Here is a 21,647-nt window from a genome sequence, read left to right on the forward strand (position 1 = left end):
AGGTTAAATTTAGGCCAGCTGCCAGACTTTTGAGAAAGGTAATTGGACTAATCACTGGTGCTTTGTGACGCAATGAGATGAGGAAGGTGGCGAAGACTAGGAATCAGGGTTCAGTTGGAGGGAGCAGGTAACTGTGCATCATGGGGACCACCCTAGAGAGGCATATCATGTCCCCAGGCCTCTCTGATCACTCTCCGCTCCTGTCCACCACGAGATAACCTGTGCTCTCAATTGTATTCTGCTTCACTACATGTAGACCCAGAAGCAATGGACCATGTGACCATGGACTGAAGCCGCTAGAACTACAGGCTAAAATAGACCCGTCTGCCCTTAGGCTAAAATAGACCCTTCCGCCCTTGAGCTATTTTCTCAAAGATATTTTGTCACGATGACAAAAACTGACAAACATGGATGTCCTGGGACTGCTACACCAAATTTTCACAAGCATAGAGCAGACATGGATTTTGTCACAACTGAGGTCTGAACTCAGTGTCCCTAACTCATAGCTGTATACCTCTACTCTGTCTGAGGTGTCACAATGCTTCCCTCTCCCACATCTCCTACAAAGGAAGCTGATCACTGGATTCAGAGTTCAGCATGGTGTCATCTCAAGGGTCTTAACTACGTTCACAAAGACTATTATCCATACAAGGTCTCATTCGCAGGCACTGACTTTTGGATATACCTTTTTTTTTGTTGTTTTGGTTTTTTTTTTGTTTTGTTTTGTTTTTCGAGACAGGGTCTCTCTGTATAGCCCTGGCTGTCCTGGAACTCACTCTGTAGACCAGGCTGGCCTCGAAATCAGAAATCCACCTGCCTCTGCCTCCCAAGTGCTGGGATTAAAAGCATGCACCACCACGCCCGGCTGGATATACCTTTTAAGGACCACAATTCAACTGGTTACAGGAACTTCTTGGGTCAGCCCTGGGTGTGACCCTCCTTGGAACAGACGCGAGTGTACCCTCTTCAGCCACCCCCCCTCTGCAGGTGAGTAGATTCAGGTCCCACACTTGCTGCTGGCCATCAGGGGCCAAGCCAGAGGTATAAGAGAATGCTGGGTCCCGTGGCAGTTCTGTGGCAGTCCCAGGTGGCAGCCACTGTGCTCCAGGCTAGCCAGGAGCCAAATGAGGAGCTGAGTTTCTGATTCAGAAGCCCTTGGTGTCTCCAAGGGGCTACACATGCATCCACAGAGGCCAGGGGCCTGCTTAATTCGTGCTAACTTAACGGTATGCAGATTTAGTGGAAAGAATTAGGGAGGAGATTCTGGGTCTGGCCCCAGGAAATTCTTACTGCTGACCTAAGGTCTCTCAGGCTGGGGACTTGGTCAAGTCTTCAGCCTATCTGACAGCATAGGCTAGTAAACTAGCACATGCCCAGAAGGGGGCTCCGTACCCTATAGGTACTCCACACCTTGTCAACTAAATAAAGAAAGGAACACAGGTCTTCTCTAAAAGGGGAAGCCTAAGGGAGGTCTCCAGGCAGACAGGGGACCACCGTCAGTGATAGATTGTAAGTACCACCGTTTACACCCATATACATAACACAGTGCACACACACATACATACATGTACACTCATGCATACATATGAACACAACCACATGTACATGCACACATGCATACACCCCTCAAGGGTCTGAGACAACTAGAAAAAAAAAAAACAAACACCACTACATTGCAAAATAAAAGTTTAATAAACAAAAGTAAGGGCTGGAGAGGTGACTCAGAGGTTGAGAGCACTGACTGCTCTTCCAGAGGTCCTGAGTTCAATTCCCAGCAACCATATGGTGGCTTACAACCATCTATAATGAGATCTGGCACCCTCTTCTGACATGCAGATATATATATATATACATATATGCATATATATGCAGAACACTGTGTATATTATAAATAAATAAATCTTAAAAAAAATAAATGAAAGTAAAATGGAGACAGGAAATGTGGGTAGAGATAACAACCCTGGAATCATCCATTGAGGACCTACTGAACTCAGGACACGGACTGATGTTAAAGGTTTCTAGGTACAGGCAGGAAGCTTGGTGAAAGGCTTTAGAGTTCCGACTAGACCCCGGAGGGCTTTAAAGTAGCTGATCCTTAAAGGAGTGAGCTGCTGGGTGGACACAGGATGGGGGCCGGACCTGGCCATTCAAGGCTTCCGGTCTCTGGGTCTCTGAGTACCCGGAGCTAGAGCCCGGAAGAACTAGCAAGCCGAGGGAGTGAGCTACTCCTGTCTGCTAGGTTTAGAGTTGAGACCTGCAGCCTAGGTGCTGTTCTACGACTTGGCCTCAGCTTTCTATAGCCCAAGCTCACCCCTACCTCATCTGACCTAGTGGAGCCATCCTTCTGTTCTGAGGCCAAACACCCTTGGTGTATCCCACAGCACAGCCAGGAATGCTCGGCTCAGGCTTCCTTCTAAGCCACATGAGTATCTCTTCCCTACATCATCCCTTGAGATGTCCTGTATCACTGGGCCCCTGCCTACTCACCAATAACCTTAAGTGAGGGAATCAGAACAGCCCAAGGCTCTGGGAGGCCCCTTGGAATTGAGGGTAAGAAATCAAATTCCAAGCATTCGGAAACTTCCAGTATTGGAAGGCTCAGCCCTCAGTCCTCCTGTCTGTACTGCAATGTGGCCTTGGATAATCCTCTAACCTTCTCAGGCCTCAGCTTCTTCAGTGTGAGGCCCAGAGAGAGGGATGACAGACCTAACTCTACTTGCAACTCAAGCAGAGCCCCACACACTTCCCCATAACATGTCACAGGCTCTGCAGGACCACAGCACCAGTCCTCTTAAAACTGTGATTTCTTTGGGGGCAATAACTCTGCTTTATTGACCCTCACATTCCCTGCTGCCTAATCGAATAAAGTGCAGAAAATACTCTCACAGCCCAGAGTCAATCCTGGGAGATACACCCTGTGACCCTTATAGAAAACGAAGCTGCCACACAGAGACATGCCTGGCTCTGCACCAGTACATCAAGTGTCCAGTGCATTTCTGCCAGCTAGATGGAAGGGCACACTCGTAGATTAATGAGCAGACTGCTGGATGGGTGGGTATATGGGAGAATGAATGAGTGCATGGGTGGGCAGAGAGTCCGGTAAACAGATGGCGAGTAGGTGGGATGGGTGGGCAGGTAGATAGATGAGTGTGTGAGTGGACTGATGAGTGGGTGGGTGAATGGATGGACGGATGTCAGGTTGGTGGATTGATGATAGATCTGTGGATAGGTGAGTGAATAGACGGGTGTACAGACAGTAGCTCTGGAACTCCTGTGTTATCAGGTCCCAAGAGTAAGCAGAGAGATAACCTACGGACGGAGTAAGCCAAGCGGGGAGGTGTTCTGAAATAGTAAAGGACTTCTAACCCCCCCCCCATAGATAAAAAGATAGCAGAAGCAGAACCCCACCCACATCTCCGGCAGGCTGCCACTTCCTAAGTTTTGGCATGGCTCCCCCCAACGCCAGCACACACTTGGAGCTAGTGACTGTCTCGAGTGTCCCATCACACTCCAGCAGAGGGGTGGTTGGCAGAAGCTGCAAGCGAGTGGGTGGGCGGTGATCTGCTCCTTCTTTGTCAGCTGTAACCTTCCTCCTGGCTGCCTGTTCTCTGCAATGTTACACCAGTCCTGCAACACTTGGATGCCTGAGCCAATTTTGTCATGCAAATGAATTCAGCCCACTGTAAATCCTTCAGAAGGGGGTGGTAAGTGTCCAGAACCTTGGGGGGTGGAGTTACCTAAGAATGGCTTCCCTGATGTCCCCTTCATTGCCACCAAGGCAACATCTCAGACCTATGCATTGGACAGACCCCTGGTAAGGACTAGAACAAGCCTTACTTATGGATCTTCTCTCGTGATTGGTTAATCATCTGAGATACAGAGGGGACAGTTCCCTGTACACAGCCACACAGCCAATTAGCCAGGGCTCAGCTAAGCCTCCCTGCTCTCTGTCATACCTTTCCCCATAGGCTGAGCTGTTCTTGCTATAAACCCCATACAGAGACAACTGGCCTCCCAGACGGCCTGAGCCCACTCTTCCATCTACTCTTAGCTGCAAAGTGAGCCCGGAGCCTCCCAGGGTCAGCCTCTCATCCCCTTAGCTCTGTGACAGAGGACTAAAATATAGACAAGAACCAGAGTGGCCTGGAAAACCAGAAGGACCAAGAGGACAGGCCGTTGTGTTCTAGGATAGGTGATAGCAAGAAAGATTGGCCAAAGCAAGGCCAGGCTGATACCTAATACCGGTCAAAAGCAGGGTAGGGGGGGGGGGCAAATGTCAAGTGTTTCTCCAAGGAGGGCATCCAGGACCCATGTCATAGGTCACAAAGGTAAGGAGAGAGGTTATGTTGAGAGATAGCAAGTGACTAGGGTCAGAATGTCTAGACCCGAGGTGTAGGAACAGGGAAAGACTCCAGTTGGCTGGATTTTCTTCACCAGTCTTGGGAAATTCTGTCTGGAACTCTAGTTGTCCCTACCTTACGAATCAGAAAATGGAGTTGAGGGAAATTGTGAGCCTGTCCACCAAGGCCACACATCTTGCTGGGGTGATTTAATTCTAAAACCACAGGTCACAGGCTTTCCAAAGTCTATGTGCTTTCCTCAGCCACACCTACCTAATACTGCCATCAGGTGTCACCACACAGAGCTGCTGATAACAGAAGGGAGAAAAGGGGAGGGGGCGTCTGAGTTGACAAATGTAGAGGTAATTTCCAGGAAGTGAGTTTCTCAGAACCCTTGGGGCTCCCTAGAAGTACACTGCTCACAACCCCACCATCAACGTCTGCCCTTTAAGCCCCTCCCATTAGACCTGCACCCACCTCCCAACTGCGCCTGCGCACACCCCACCCTACAGGTCTCTAGGTCTTTATCCAGGTGTTCTCTCCCCTTGGAATGCTCTTCGCGCTCCATCTGCTTTCTGAGTTCCACGGCTTGGCTAGATTCAAACGGCCCCTCCTCTGCACTCCAGCATTCCCTAGCTCTCCCCTTCCACCTAGTTGTTTGCCAGCATTTACACTGGGTTGACTCTCCTCCCTAGTCCTCAAGGGGCAGGATGGCTCCCAAGCGTTAAAGCACCCTCCTTGCCAGTGACCCCCAGGGAGACCCTCTATAGTCCCTAATATGCCCCGGGGTGCTCTTCCGCCCCATCCTCCCCATCAGTAAGTCTCCATGCTGGGGACACTTCCATCAACCAAAATGGTGGAGATCGGTCACTGGCTAAAAGTGCCCTCACTGCCTAGGTTTACCAAGGCATTTTTGAGAGAGCTGTAGACCGGAATGGCCTCAGCTATGAGCTCAGGGCCTCCTAGCCCAGTGGCAGGGCTTGGGGACCTCTATGTCCCCTATGCTGCATGCACCAGTGCGCTCTTCTGCCTGGCAGCCTCCTAGGCCACAGCAGCCAGAAGGCAGAGTGCTGGGAAGGAAGGCACCTCCTTGCCACTGGGTAGACAGCTTTTTTGTTTGTTTGTTTGTTTTGTTTTTTTGTTTTTTCGAGACAGGGTTTCTCTGTATAGCCCTGGCTGTCCTGGAGCTCACTTTGTAGACCAGGCTGGCCTCGAACTCAGAAATCCGCCTGCCTCTGCCTCCCGAGTGCTGGGATTAAAGGTGTGTGCCACCACGCCCAGCGACAGCTTTTTAAAGTCCCTCTGGACCTGGGCAGGCTCCTTCCTGGGGCCTCAGTTTCTTGCAAGGCAACCGAGAGGGTGTCCCAGCAGTGCCAAGGTTTTCACCCTGTAGGAGTAAAGTCCAAACTAAAACCTCCATTTATAACTTAGATACCATTCCCTGGAGCCCCCCGCCTTGAATTAGGTCAGCAGTTTCACAACCTGTGGGCCGCAACCCTGTTGGCAAACCTTTATCTCCAAAATTATTTATGTTACAATTCATCACAGTAGCAAAATTACAGTTCTGAAGTAGAAATGAAAATAATTTTGCCGTGGGGGGGGTCACCATAACATGAGGAACTGCTGTATTAAAGGGGTCAGTCACAGCATCAGGAAGGTTCAGGACCACTGAGTTAGATGAACAAGGGAATGCTGGACCTACAAGGCCCCATGGAACAGTCACTGTCTAGAGGGTGGTAGGGATGCTGAGTTCTTAGTGCAGACCCTGTGCTCACAAAATTCCTAGGGACGCCATCTTATGAGGTTTTGTAGCCTCTCTATATACCAGAGTATCAGCCCTACTTCACAGAGGGCCAAAGAAGGCCGTCTCCCCAAGCTACCTAGAGCCCAAAGTCTGACCCTTCTTCTACTCAGTGGCTTGGTCCCTGTCTTTGGAATGCAGTGAGCCTCTCTGCCTCTGTTTACCCACTTCCTTTGGCTGGCTTCATTTAGGGTGGGTGGGAAGTAGGACAGAGGAGGGGGTACCCTGGGCAACAGAGAGAGGAAGATGGCCAGATGGTCTGCACCTAGTTCTCACTTGTGTGATCATAGTGGTCCAGAGAGTCTGACTCTTCATGGATACTCAAAGAAATGGTGACTGAGGACCAAGGTCCACACCAGTCATCCTAGCAGTCAGGGAGCTGGCAGGATCTGAAGCTTGAGGCCGACAAGTGTTACATAGGAAATTAAATGACAATCCCAGCGACATTGTAAAACCCTGTGTCAGCCCTCCTCACATACTGCCCCCACTCTAGGCAAAAACAAACAAAAACAATAAGTTGGCATCTGTTCTCTCACATGGATGTTGTATGACATGTGCACATACATGTATACACACACATGCAGACACATACATACATGCTCATGTGTGTACACACACAAATAAATAAGAGTTATACAAAGTTTTTGAAGAATGCTAAAGGAAGGGAGAGAGGCAGGACACATGGGTCCCAGGTGTGATCCCTCTTACACCCCTACATGGACCTTGTCCCAGAATACGATATGCTAGCATCTCTCAGCAACTCCAGTAGGACACGTCTGAAGTACCCTTCTGAAGACCCCAGGGTCCCAGGACCCCACTCTGACCTCCCTTAGTGGGTATAGCAATCCTTTCTTCAGACCTCAATTTTCCTCATCTGTAACAATGTCAGAATGGATCCAAAAGCCTACCCGCATTGTCACCACTTCCTGACGTGGCTCTGCCACAAAACCCTGGTGCTCAGCAAACAGAAGGGAAGCCCCTGCTCCCACCCTCGCGATGAACACACTGCAGGCTCCTTCCAAAAGCCTAGCCAGGGTGCCCTGACCACACAGCCCTTGTCGGGCCATTCATCAGGGGCCACCGTGCAGCAGGCTGCCGGTGGAATGAGGCTGCCTTCTGCTCCTGCTTCGACGGGCATAATGTATGCCCCGCACCAGGCCCCAGTCACTCAATCCCAGCCGGTCTGCGGAGGCCGAGATAGTCCTTAATGAGAAGAGCCCGGCTTTATCTGCTTTCGACTTCAGCCATTATCTCCCCCAGTCTATAGACACGCAGTTACCTCTGACAATAATGCTCACAGGCAACAAATGCTGATGAGTTTTCTATGCAGTCCGCACAATAAGTCTATCAAAACAACCCCGGAAAATTATGAACCCCTGTGACAGACAAATACAACCAGCTTCGGCGTGAATTTAGAGCCCCCAACGCTACGTTTCTTTTAATTCTTCAGGCTTCCCTTATCTCTGCTGTCCCTCTTCTGGTGGGAAGATAACAGTAATTCTTCTCTGTGCTAGTTTTTTCCCCCATCCACAAAGCACCCCCCCCAACGCTTTTTTTTCCACCCACTGAGTGAGATGTTTTCCGTGTCTTTCTGCTTGCTAAAGATAAAGGGTTAAAGACCAACTTATGTTGGGTGCTGGGGAAGGGGGGAGGGGGCACAGGAGAGGGGGCGAAGTAATCAAGCATTCAAGAGATTGCTATCGGAGAAGCTGCGCAGAGAACAGTAATTTTGCTGGCTTCGGCGAGGGCTCTCTCCGTCCCACCCCCCCACCTTTTTTTATGAATGCACATAATGCCTGGAGTGTTGGGGGCAGATAAAAGAATTAGCAGCAGCCAGGGGGACGGAGGCCCAGAGAACAGGGGAGAATTAGAATGTCTATCTTTGTCTCTTCCGGCTCATCCAGCCAGCCGAAGCTCCCGGCTCGTAAACAATTTAATCTTTTTGCTACAGTTAAAATACAAAGGCGGCAAGCCTCCTTCCAAATGGAAAAGGGAGGAGGTGTGGGTTGAGAAGAGGATGGGGCTGGAGGCTGGGGGGTGGGGGGTGTGATGGGGAGGGGGGGTCGAGAGAGAGAGAGAGAGAGAGAGAGAGAGAGAGAGAGAGAGAAGGGCTGACACCAACTTTGCTGCTGGTTTAGTCTCTTGACCTCTGAGATCTTAATAGTATCCCCCTTACCAGCCCAGTAGGGAACACACACAGTCCAGAGCCCATTTGGCCCATCTAAGGGTTAAAGGTGTAGCCACTGGGGTCAGGGTTTTGTTCCTGTTCCTGGGAGGTGGCAGTTGTCTGCCCATAGGAAGCCTCTTTCCTAGGATATGTTTTATCAAGGCCTGGTGGCACTTTTCCTCTTCCCTCCCCTCCTGCTTGTTCCTTCTTCTCCTGAGAGCAGGGTTCAAGTCTTATGAAAGGAGCACAGCTTTTATTTCCTAGCAGACTGCAAGCTTCCAGGGCGGGAGGATCATGCCCTAGGGTCAGGGGCAAGGGCAGGACTCCCTACTGAAAACCGAGACTTCAGCCCTCCAGCTTCTAGTTGACATCAGTAAGTGAGATTAAGGCACGAGTACAATCTCTCTCTCTCTCTCTCTCTCTCTCTCTCTCTCTCTCTCTCTCTCTCTCAATGAAGGCAAGAACACTGCCTAGAAAGGGAGCTCTTTCGCAAGATCAGATCATTTTGACAGAACTGAAAATTCACCAGGTTAAAGAAACCTGCCTAGGGACCTTTATCAATAGAATTAAAGAGGAGACCCCCGAGTCTGGGCATGCTCAGAGCAGCCAGTGTCCCTAAATGTTCACTCTACCCCCACACTGTGGTCATCTTTAGTCATTCCAGCTGGCCCCCTGTTGCATCCAACAACATAGAAAAACTAGTTCGTCTTAGGGCGACGTTAGAAGCTGGCATCTCCCATCTTCACCCTGGTACGGTGTGAGGTGGTGGCTCTTGAGTATTAGCCTTGAGTTTACTGGGAGCTCCCGGCAGTCTTCCTCACTCCTGGAAGACCAGGTCCAGTAGAAAGGCCAGCAAAGCCTGCTGACTGCTGGCTGGGTGAGTTGGTAGATGAGAATCTGAGTGAATAAAGTCAAGGCCCAGGAAGAAAGTAGGCATGAGAGAGTCACACGGAGAACAAGGTGGAAGCAATAGAAGAAGGGATGGGAGCTCAGAAGGATGGAGGAAGGCCCAGAGAGTTGGCCCTTCCCTCCACCAGCTCCACCAGCTGGAGACTCTGAGTTAATGGGGGGAATCACAGCAGAGATCAAGGCTCGACTGGTTGCATGTCAGCTGAGGCACAACCATAATCACATCACAATGGAACCTTCAAGCCCTAGGTATGGCGTCCTTCCCAGGCAGGTACAGGGAAAATCATGAGCCCAGAGCTGTGGGAACTGGGTTCACCTGCCAGCTTTTTCTTGTTGGCTATATAAATCTGAGTAGGTGAAGGGGCTTGCAACCCCATAGGAAGAACAACAATATCAATCAACCAGACCCCCTCCCCAGGGCTCCCAGGAACTAAGCCACCAACCAAGGAGTACACATGGCTCCAGCTGCATATGTAGCAGAGGACAGCCTTGTCGGGCATCAATGGGAGGAGAGGTCCTTGGTCCTATGAAGGCTTGATAGATGCCCTAGTGTAGGGGAATCAAGGGTGAGTAGGTGGGTGGAGGAACACCCTCATAGAGGCAGGGGGAGGAGGGATGGAAGAGGGGGTTCTGAGAGTGGGGAAACCAGGTAAGGGGATCACTTGAGATGTAAATAAATTTAAAAAATAAATTAATTCAAAAAAATAAATTTGAGCAGGTCCACTTTTCTGACCACCAGGTCCTCTGCAAAATGAAAATGATAATGACTGAGAAGTTTGTGTTAGCACATAGTAGGGATATAGCAAATTGTGGTCCCACTACACAGAGGCAATACCTTGTGATGTCAGGAATAGCAGGCTTGACGAGCCAAGGATGCTCCCTGGAGCTCCCGAGAGACTGCAGCTTATTGTCCTTAGTTATCCATCCTACCTTCGCCCTTGTCTCCATGGACAAGAGAAGTTGGACTGACCATCTCATGAAGGAAACAGCTGCCCTCACCCCAGCTCCCCTGCATCCCTTCAAGCTGGAGAGTGGAGAGTTTAGAGACCCCCCCCCACCTCTTAAGTACACTTAAAACAAAAACATAAAACAGTTTCACTGGATATCCCTGTCTGACCTGGAACTCATTATGTAGACCAGGCTAGCCTCAAACTCACAGAAAGACTTTCAAGTACCAGAATCAAAGGCATGTGGCTACTGCACCCAACAATATTTTTTTTTGAGACAAGTTCTAACATAACCCAAGTTGTGTCAAACTTCCTAGGTAGCCAGTGTCGTCATTACTTTTCTACTTCTGTGGTAAGACCTCATGACCAAGGCAACCTGTAGAAAGTTTATTAGGGGCTTACAGTTTCAGAGGGTTAGAGTCCATGGCCATCATGGTGAGGAGCATGGCAGCAGGCAAGTGGACATGGTGCCAGAGCAGTAGCTGACAGCTCACATCTAGATTCATAAGCTCTAGGCAGAGAGAGCTAACTGGAAATGGTGTGGGCTTTTGAAACCTCAAGGCCCACCCTCAGTGACATACCTCCTCCAACAAGGCCACTCCTCCTAATCCTTCCTAAATTGGTCCACCAACTGGGAACCAAGTATTTAAATATATGAGCCTTAAGGGGTCATTTTCATTCGAGCCACCACATCAAGGATGACGTTGAACTTTTGATCTTCCAGCTTCCTTCCATCACCTGATTACAGGCATGTGCCACCACACCTGAATTTTGGTTTGGTTTTGATGTGGTTTGGAGGATCAAACCCAAAGTACCAAGCACAATAGGTGGCCACTCCACCAACTGAGTTATATCTCTCAAATCCCTCCAAATATACACCTTAAACATATATATCATCTTGGTCACGTTCTAAGGCAAGGCATCCCAACTTGTCCACATATCAGAAACTCATGGGTAAGCTTTAAAACTTAGCCGTGAGTCAAAGCATGAGTTTCTGAATCAGTATGTGTGTGAGCAAAACTAGACTCTGGACATGAGGGTTAGGAGAAGAGAGGCTGAAAAGATCCTGGGTAATTCCATTGAGTGGTCTTGTTTGGTGCCTTCCATCTTTTACTTCCAAGAGGTTTCATTTATTCATTCATTGGATCAGCAGGTATTTCCTGAGTGCCTAGGATTTGTCTTTGTGTGCTCTGGGAAGAGATTTCAGAAGAGGAAGACCCGAAAGCCACAACACAAGAAAGAGTGTATGGAGTTCACCTCTCTCCTGTTCATCCCCTTCAGCCCCAACCTTGCTCCGTCTCACGTCCATGGGACTGGGTGTCTTTTCTCTAGTGAAGGACAGAATTAATATTAAGTCCAGGCATAGTGGCATACAATTTTAGTCCCAGAACACAGGAGGCAGAAGCAGGTGGATCTCTTTGAGCTGGAGGCCAGCCTGGTCTACATAGTGAGTTCCAAGCCAGTCAGGAAACCACAGTGAGATCCTGTCTCAAAACAAAACAAAGACAAACCACACATATTAAGATTCAACTAAGCATCCTGCTCTGCAGCTAAGATCTAATGTCCATATGGCTCCAGTCCTCACCAAATCTGTCTGTGGGAGCCTTTGGGAGTGCTGCTACCGAGGACATGCAGGATACAGGTAGTTGCTCACTGAAGCTCATAACTCAGCAGTTGGTTAGGGCTTCTCCCCCAAGCAATTATGCACTGTCTAAGCGAAGAGCCTTGGAATTATATGTGCTTGTTATTAATCACATCCAATCATCAATCAGCCGGCCATTCATAAAACTGATACACGCCCTACTATATGTGAGATACTCAGCTGGGGGCGGTGGCAGGTACTGACTTCGAGGAGTGTAGAACTTAGGAAGAATTCATGCGGTTGTACAAGTGACTCAGAGGCCAAACCTGACTGAGCACCTCTGGGATGGACATGAGACTGGGGGTGAGTCAGAGTTCATGAGATTCCACTCCCCCAAATGTAGAGATTCTTGGCAATCATGGAGGTCCTATTTCACCAGAGAGGTGAAGCACTTCAGCCAAGGTCACACAGCTGGGTGTACCATAAATAGGTGATGGATCTGCTGAGATTACTCACCAACCCCAATTACATCTTCACCACTAATAACTTGGCTCACGCTCCCCTAATGGGATTTCCTCCTTGGACATCAGCCTTCCCTTCCCCCCTTCCACTGACACTGGCCAATTAGACAAGGGCAGGTGCTGTGATTGGGGTCACAGTGAGAGGAAGAGATGGAGAGGGCCACAGCTCACCCCCAACCTCAGCTGAGAAAGAGGTGATCCGTCTCAGGCACTCACAGCCTGTAATGAAGTCTGGGAGAAGGTTGTCCATGTGGGGGAGAGAGAGGGGCAGGTTTTGAAGCCAGCTCACTACCACCACCCCATGACACTAATCTGAACACTGTACCCCTTTCTGCTCCCTATCTGAGCCTGGCAGGCCTGGAGAGACATGCAGGACCGCAGACATCCAAGCAGATGAACAGCGCCAAAGGCAGCCAGACAAAGCGAGAAACAGGCTGGAGCTCAGCTTCAGTGTGCTTGGCTACTGTCCAGTGGAGGCCCTTTTGTTAGGTGCTGCCCTCCACTTCCAGTGGCTGAGGCACAGGAAGTCCAACGCCTCTGCTGTGCAGGAATACTGGAGGGGCTGGAGGCAGATCCCAGCTTTCCTCTGTAGGAATGCACGGTCTCCTCGTGGGGCACCACAGGCTCAAGTAGGAAAGAGCTAGACTCTGCCAACAGCAAAAAAGTCTGCAGGTGTGTCAGAGCATCTGTCCTGGAAGCTAAGGCCACCGGCTCAACTACAGTAGAAGGGCACAGCATCATGTGTGCAGAGGCAGGTACCATCAGGACAACTACGGCCTCTGCCCCAACCAGAGCACAGCAAGGCTCTCTGATGATCTCGGGAGAGTCCTAGCTGGCTAATCTGGAGCCTTGCGGTCCCCAGAACACTGGTTCTTTGGGTCTAATTTAAATCCCTTCTGCTGCAGCTTAAATCTAATTCCAGTGATCAGTAGGTGGTCAGTGGGGTGGAGCAAAGAAGCAAAGAACAGATGTTACCGGATGCCAGCTTCATTCAGATTCCCTGCTCAGCAGTCTGGTCAGCTGGAGTTGTCTGAAGGAGCCTCTCTGCTCCCAATCACATAGAGGACCTGGGTGTGTGTGGGACCTGCCAAAATTTCTTTTTTGGGGGCGGGGGTGGGGTCCCTGCCAAAATTTCTAATTTGAGTGCGGGATTTGTGTCTTGAGTGCACAGGTAGAGACATGAACTTGCCTCTGGCATGCCACACAACCGGATTCCCACTTAACAGCCCAGGGCCAGACACCCAAGTTCCATCCCACGCAATACATAGGCTCTTCTCTGCTCAGCCCTTTCTCCTAAGTGACCCCAGGTCATGGACTTTCCTCAGCTTCCTCCTGTGCCATTTCCCTCCGGTCTAGATGTCCACATCCAAGACCAAAACAAAACAAAACAAAACCCCTTAAGGAGCCGGCGGCTGTCAAGGATGGGAATGGAGCAGGGAAGGCTGACCCAGAGCATACCGCACAGAAGGTCTCTGTTCACCTGAGCCTCTCCCTGGTGCCTGCCTGGCTGTCCCCTGCCAGCTCCACCTAACCCAGTGCCAGCAGACCCAGCAGGAGTGCCCGGCTCTGTTGAGCTCCACAGCTAAAGCAAAGCGCCCCGCGCCTGCGCACCCTGAGCCTCTGTGGGGGCGTTCCTGATCTGCCCCCAGGATGTTAAGTGCAGGGCCCAGGCTTAAGTAGCAATTAACGCTACAGAGGAAGAAAGAGAAGGCCAAACAGCCTGCTGTTTATTTCCACCTCTCTCTGATCCATGTTCCTCCTAGTTACAAGAAAAGAGGAAGAGAGAGTGAAAGAGAAGAAGGGAGAGAGAAGAAGAAGAAGAAAAAACCTGCACTAAACCAAACTGTAGTGCAATTACAGCTGGAGGGAAAAAAAAAGACATGCATTAAATGGATGTTTCTGCACAAAAACCCCAGGCTGACAACATCTCTGGCCTTGTAAAGGGGAAAGGACTGTGCCTGGGTGTTTACATAGCCGAAATCAGGGAGAATTATGCTGTCATACTGACAACTGTAGGAGGACAATTTTAAAATTACACCGTTCAACACCTTTAATGATTTGTAACAGAAGAGGTGTGGCTACTCCTATTAAATGTGTTGCCAAATCAATAAAAGGGATAATTGGAGTTGTTAGAGCAAATTATAGCAGCGTTTCTTCTGTTGCTGTACAATGTTGCCTTGTAAACCGCTATTACAGGCAGCGCCGTATTTCTCTCTTATTTGGGCGCTTTGTAATGAGTTGGCATTTTGCGGCATAATAGTTCCACTTTCTTTTATGGAGCGCTCACTTTAACTTTTTCTCCTTTGTGCAGCCTATAATTTCCTCGCCCTCCCTGCCTCCCTGCCTGTTTTCAGAGGTGGCCGCGCTGCCTGTCAGCAGCCTCTGGGTGATAAACTATATTATTTCACATTATTTTCCGGCCTTTTCAATTGGCAGTCAGATGGGGTTGAGGGGTAGATGGGTCTGAAGGGATGGGCATGGGGAAAGTGGCGAGAGACGGGGCCGGGAGAGGTTTTTTTAAAAATTCACATCAACAGCAAGGGAAGGGAGTAAGAGAAGGGCAGACTGGCCTTACTCCCCCCGGGGGCGGGGGCTTGGCCCTCTAAACATAGGACTTTGGACAGAGTGGTGAGCTTCTGGCTGGGGGAGGGGAGACGCTGTCCTATCAGGTCTAGGCATCCCAGAATATCTGACTTAACCTTACTCATTGAAACAAACTAATAATCCCAGAACTGAGGAGATATTGATCCTAATGGGCCCTCTCCCCGCCCCAGAAAAGCTGTAAGGCTCTCCGCCCTGGGAAACACCTTGTGACTCTCAGGTGTATGAACCAGAGGAGACAGACAACCCGTTCCCACTGCAGGGAAGACAGAAACTTCCGAGGCACCATGTTTTCTGCTGGAAAGATCCACCTCAGGCCTATTCCTGGGGACTTGTCGGTTGTCTCGCGCGAGCATTGAACCCAGGAATCCAGAGCTCCTGACTTGACTGTGCTTCCTTGGCTCGCCTGCCCTCGGGCCTTGGCCCCTGGCGGGGCAGGACAGAGTCCTTGGGCAGGCAGGGTCCCTTCCTACTGTGTACATCATTCAACTCCTGTAACAGCAATAAAAGCTCCTGGCCTAGAGAAGCCTCACTCAGTCAGTCCCTGCATCGGGCTGCAGGAGCATCAATCTGAATTACCAAGAGGTCTCAACAAGAGACAATTGGAAAAGAAATGCCACTTTATTACTTCCGCGGAGCCGCCATCCCTGGAACCCATCTGCTGCCAAGCGGAATGCGCGCGCGGAAGCTGCGTGGAGCTCAGATAAGACTTGATGGTGGACAAATAAGACTCGTTTGCAGTGCGCAGCATCGATTTGCTTGCCAACCATGAGCAAAGTTCTAATTCTCCCTGGTAGGCTCTGCAAGCACCCTCTTGTTTCAATCCTTCATGAGCAAGCTAACTTTATCTTAGAAGGGCACGTGAAAGCCGGTCTGCTCAGGTACGCAGAGAAGTTTGGATGACTGAGGTTCCAGGGCTTGCCCCTAACCTGGGCCAGATTTCCAGGGACTGTTTGAGCACCAAAACCCCTGGCATAAGGCAGACACCCATGCAGATGTTCTTATAATACCACTTACAGGAGAAGCTGAGAAGGCTTCAACTCAACCAAGAGTTCATTCATTCACTTTCCATCTTCTTCTCCCCCCACCCATGGTACTGAGTACCAGGAGGAGGTTGCACCCAGGGCCTTGTGTATACTAAGCAAGAACTCATCAGCCATCCATCCATCCAAACTTTCAGCCCTGTAATTGTCAGTTTACCCAGTGTTAACTATCTCCAAGATTCCAAGCACAGCCCTAAGGGTCTGGGTCAGTAAAATAGGCGCCCTCTCGGCCCTTATGGAGCTGATGTCCTGTTGGAAGCTGATCGTGGGCTGAATTACCAAGAGGTCTCAACAAGAGACAGACATCGAATAACCATAGCAGTGTGTCATTAAAGAGTGTGATAAATGCCAAAAAAAAGGAAAGACAAGAGCTTATCCATAACAACAGCCTGGAAGCAACTCCCATGCACAAGAGGGGCCAGAATGCTCAAGTCCACTGGCCTTAAATAAAGATGCAGAGACAGGCAAGAGTCCTGGGTAACTAGGGACATGCCAAGAGCTGGCCATTGATCCAAGCTTGCAAGAGATAGCCAGAGAGGGCTTGTAGCAGGAGGACCCAGTTTCACAGTAGGAACCCTACTTGCCACAGCCAGGCAGACTGGATGAGAGTGGCTCGATGCAGAAACTGAGAGGCCAGCTGGGAGGCCTTCACTGGGATCAATGGAAGCATGCACAGTGGTTTACAGTGAGCAGATTGAAAGAACACTTGACATCATTGGTCACCAGAAAGTTCTGTCGCCATACTACTCCACACTGCACCCATAAGAGTGGTACACATGGAAGAGATTAAGTAATTGACAGAAAGGAGGGGGTGGGAGCTCTCACATGGCGCTGGAGGAATGTAAATCAGTATAAGCACTCTGAGTGGGGGCCGGGGTGGGGTTGGTAGTTCTGTTTGAAGCTAAGAGTAAGTGCATCTTATGACCTAGCCTGAGTTTCATCCAAAAGACATGAACTTTATAATAGACAAACCCAGGAAACATAGCAAATACTCATGCCAGCAATGCTAACACTGGAATTGTGCTATGAGGCTGGCAACATCCTTTTTTTTTTCTTCTTCAAGAGAGGCGTTGGGATAAGGTAGAAAGTTCAGAAAATAGTCAGGAAATCCAGCTTGTAGGTCTGTACCTGAGGGAACATATTTAATAATTGTAGAGTTGGAGAACAAACGACGTTCATCCACATCGTGGAACGACATTGGGCCATTAAAAGGGGACAAGTTACGTGCTACATACATATATCTCACACCAAGAGGGGACATGGTCTAGGTTCTTTTCACTCGGAGCTCAGAAACAGGCAAGATGTAGCACAATTAGTGGCCTTGTATGCCTAAAGCCCCAAGTTCAATCCCCAGGACCAGGTAAGGTGAGAGTGGTAGTGTTGGTTGGGCTGTAACTCCAGGCCACGGGAGGTGGAGGCAGCGGGACCATAGCAGGGATACATATGCTCGGGGTACATAGCAAGTTTGAGATCAGTCTGGGTTCTGTGAGGCTCTAACTCGAGTAAGCAAACAAAGGAACAGACAAGAGAAATCCCTAAGAATCCCAGACTGGAGCACAGGGATGACTAAGGGATGGGAGGGAGCCTGCGGGAAGGCTAGAGGTTTTTCCATCTTGCTTTGATGGGTGGAGACACAGGTGTGGACATTCTTCCAGGCAGTGCCCCAGGATTGAGTGAGATGGTGAATAGGAGAGACCGGCATTCTCCCTCACAGTGGCTTTCTTCTGCGTACACCAGGGAAACAAAAAGAGTTGAGACTAGCCCAACAGCTAAAACTGACTCTTCTCACCACCTGGGAAGAGCAGAGTAAATGTTTGCTCGAAGGATGTACCCTGTGGTTTTACAAAAAGCTTCCAGACTGACCACTGACCGGGAGGCCTGTGACCAGCCTCAGAATCAACAAGCCCAGGGAATGCAATGTGGCGTTTCCCACTAGCAAGAAAGCCTCTTGCTTCCAGCTGCCATATTACCACTGGTGACCGTCTCTGAGTCCCTTTTTATTCTAATTGCATTGAATCACACCATTTTCACGGGATAATGGGATTTCCACGGGTGACACAGAGTTGTAACTAAGACTAGATGAGGCCACTGCTGGTAAATTGGGATGAAAGGCGCTCTGGGGAAGTCACAGAAAGCTTCCCAAAGTGCCCTTCTTACAACCCTGTGAAGTGGACATTCTCACTGAGGATACCAGAGCTCAGAGAGAGAGCTCAGTCTTTGCAGTGCACCCAAGCCCTTTTCAACATGTTGCCCCTACCCTGCTGGTCCTCTGATGCTGTCCCTGATAGCATCTGGCACTGTGAAACTGCAGCCACTGGACTCAGCAGGCATGGGCACAGACTAGCAAAGCCCCTGGTAAACAGCTTCCCTTGGCAGAGCTTCTCTTCTTTAACCTCCCACCCCCAGAGCGGGGACCATTTATTTCATGGCTCACTCCTCTTGAGGATCCCCTAGGGAGCAATGCTACTTGGAAGGAGCCAGTCCATGGAGCCACCCGTCATCACTGCTCTGAAAGTTTTTTGGGCCATGATCATTCTTGTCGTGTTCGATGATGCGCAATTGTGGGTCTAAATCAAGTGCCTACCTGAGAGCACAATGTGTCCCAAAAGGCTTTGAGGGAACCCTGAGTTTGTTGATAGAACCCCTACACTCTACCCACTCACACAGTGGGGAGGATTTCCCGACAGGGAGACCATTATCAAGCTGTAACTACAGCTTCAGAAGAGGTCCTTTCAAAGTCTAGGAGTCTCCTGCCCTCAGCCGCTGGCTTAGAATTCTGTTTGCTCACAGGACAGTGAAGCTTTGAGATGAGCCTTAACAGTACAGAGCAAACACCCAGCCAAGGTCAGTGTAGCACCAGTCTCCACTGGAAGACTCCAGGAATGAAGAGTTAAGGCTTTATTCTGTAACTGTTACTTAATTTCCATTCTGGATGCGCATGCAGGCTGGAAGTGGAGGAAAGTTCAAGTGCAATCATTGCTGAAATTCCTCCAAGTTCTTGCTTGCCCTGTCCGCAAACTTGCGTCTACTTCAAGGAACATCTGGGGTGGAGCGGGGCTTGGGCGGAGTGCTAAGGGATTCTCCACACTCTATTCACCTGGAGCCTCTTAGATGTGCATTTCAAAAACAATCTCACAAGAAAAGCCCCCTTTACTTGGTAATAAACATATATTGAACACCCAGACTATAGTAATAATCAAGCTAGGAAAAGAACTAAACGATTTCTAGGTGTACTGGTGCACATTTGTAATTCCAGCACTCAGGAGACTGAGGCAGGAGGGTTGAGGATTTGAGGCTAGCCTGGGCTATATAGTGAGCTCTTATCTCAAAATAAAGAGAGGGTAGCAGAAATAAGGAGGCAAGAAAACAAAGAAAGATGAAAGGAAGAAGAGGGGAAAGGAGAGGGAGAGAAGGGGAGGGGAAGCAAGGACACACTGTGAACTAAACAAAGGAAATCACAAAACTCTGGCTCTAGACTGCTGTAGTTCCAATTCCAGGTCTGCCTGCCCCTAAGACCCTAGGTAAGTCCCACAATGGAACTTCAGTTGCTTCAACAGTAGGCTAGATTAGACATGTGGTTTAATGGGTGTTCTTTTTAAAATGTCTAGCCCATTGCCTGACACAGAGCCTATAAGTATATTCTCCAGCAAAAGAAGCTAAGAGAGCTCAGAGAACACTGGGTGGGTGTTGGGCTACGAGGAAGTTGGTTTTGTTTGTTTGTTTTTATTTTTTAGCTTTTCTTCCTTTTCCTTTATTTCTTTTCTTTCCTTTTCTTTCTTCTCTCTCTCTCTCTCTCTCTCTCTCTCTCTCTCTCTCTCTCTCTCTCTCTCTTTCTGTCTCTGCTTGCCTTTTAATTTAAAAACATGCTTGCAAGAAAGAAAGACTTAAGTATGAAGGAAGTCCACAATGAGCCCTAGATCTGCCAAGATCAACCACTACTAAGGCTCTTAACACATGTGTGCACCTTAGCCCCGCTTCTTTTTTCTCTTATGTAAAATCACTTATTTTTGTTTGTCTGGTTTTGGCAAGTGTGATCCATATACATTATCAAGAATTCAAGGAATGGTTACAACCCCAAACTGAGAACAAATTGCCCTAAATGCTGCTTAGATCCCTGATGGATTGAGGGTAGAGTGTGTGATGGGGATTCCTATATTTGAAAGATCACTGGCTACTCCGGGGTAAGGCAGGTTGAGGGCAGACCAGGGAGGACTCAGAGCTCTTTGCTAATGGCGGTGCTACTGGGAGAGAAGAGAGTGGGCGGAACTTGAGAGACCACTAGGGCATACCTTCCCAGCTGCATTTTAACCTCTCTCCTGGCTTCAAGCTAAATCCCTGGAAAGCCTCATGGCTGCACAACATAGGTTAGATTGTCTCAGGGTCGCCTTCATTGAGTCTGGGCTTTATCACCGTGCCCTCGGCTTTTATTGAGGGCAGACACATGAAACGGCCACAGGAAGATCACGGCTACACCGGCTATAAACCTGCAGCTGGAGGCTTTGTCCATTATGCCAGCGGAGCCCCTGAGCAATGCCTGTGTGGTGCCTGCCTGATTGCACAAAGCACTGCAGACCATAGAAAGGCCTGTTTCTATTAGGGGTGAAGGGGGAAGTGACGTGCTTTTTCTCCCAGGTAGTAGGGATCCTGTGCTCCAATATATTTCCCTTTTTACCCCGGTTGCCCTGAAGCTCACAGCTCCACTGTTCATGTCTCATCAGCTCTATGCCTGAACACACGTTCCTCTTTCTCATTGCTTTTCCATTTTAATTTCAATAACTCTTGTAAATGTGTCCTTTGAGAAAAGCTTTTATGAAAAGAATTCCCATCTCAGAGGCTGGTGTACAAAAGGTACTCAATAAGGACTTGGTGAATGAATGGAGTAGTAAATTGAAAGGCCAAATTTTAATTCTGGTTGGCAGCCAGGTGTGGTGGGACACCTTAGTGCCAGGGTACAACCCACAGAACAATGAAAGAGGGGTTTTTTTTTTGTCGTTGTTTTGTTTTGTTTTGTTCTGTTTTTTGTTTTTTCGAGATAGGATCTCATGCAGCCAAGAAGGCTGGCCTTGAACTCTCAATCCTTGTTCATCCTCTTCCAGAGTATAGGTATATACCATCACGCCCACTTTTATGCCAGGATAAAGAAGGAACTTGGGGCTGGTGAGATGGCTCAGTGGGTAAGAGCACCCGACTGCTCTTCCGAAGGTCGGGAGTTCAAATCCCAGCAACCACATGGTAGCTCACAACCATCCGTATCGAGATCTGACTCCCTCTTCTGGAGTGTCTGAGGACAGCTACAGTGTACTTACATATAATAAATAAATAAATAAATCTTTAAAAAAAAAGAAGGAACTTGAAGTTTTGTGTGTACTACTCATAAGCAGTCTACCAAGTGAGCTAAACCCCCAGCCCAATGTGGGACAGGTAAGGAATGATCAGAATGGACCTGTATTAGTCAGCTTTGTGTTGCTATAATGAAGTACCTAAGACAACTTACTTATCAAGAAAAAAGATTTTGGGGTCTGCAAGATGGCTCAGCGGGTGAAGGCAATTGTTGCAGAAAGTTGGTAGCCTGAGTACAATCCTCAGACACCATTTAAAGGTGAAAGGAGAAAACGGATTCTACAAAGTCATCCTTTGGCCTCCACACAGGAGTTATAGTTCACAGACATGCACATACACCATACACCACAATAACAAAAAATGAATTTTTTTTTTTTTTTCGAGACAAGGCTTCTC

This window comes from Mus musculus, chromosome 11 (genome assembly GCF_000001635.26).
Source record: "Mus musculus strain C57BL/6J chromosome 11, GRCm38.p6 C57BL/6J".
NCBI classification, from domain to species: Eukaryota; Metazoa; Chordata; class Mammalia; order Rodentia; family Muridae; genus Mus; species Mus musculus.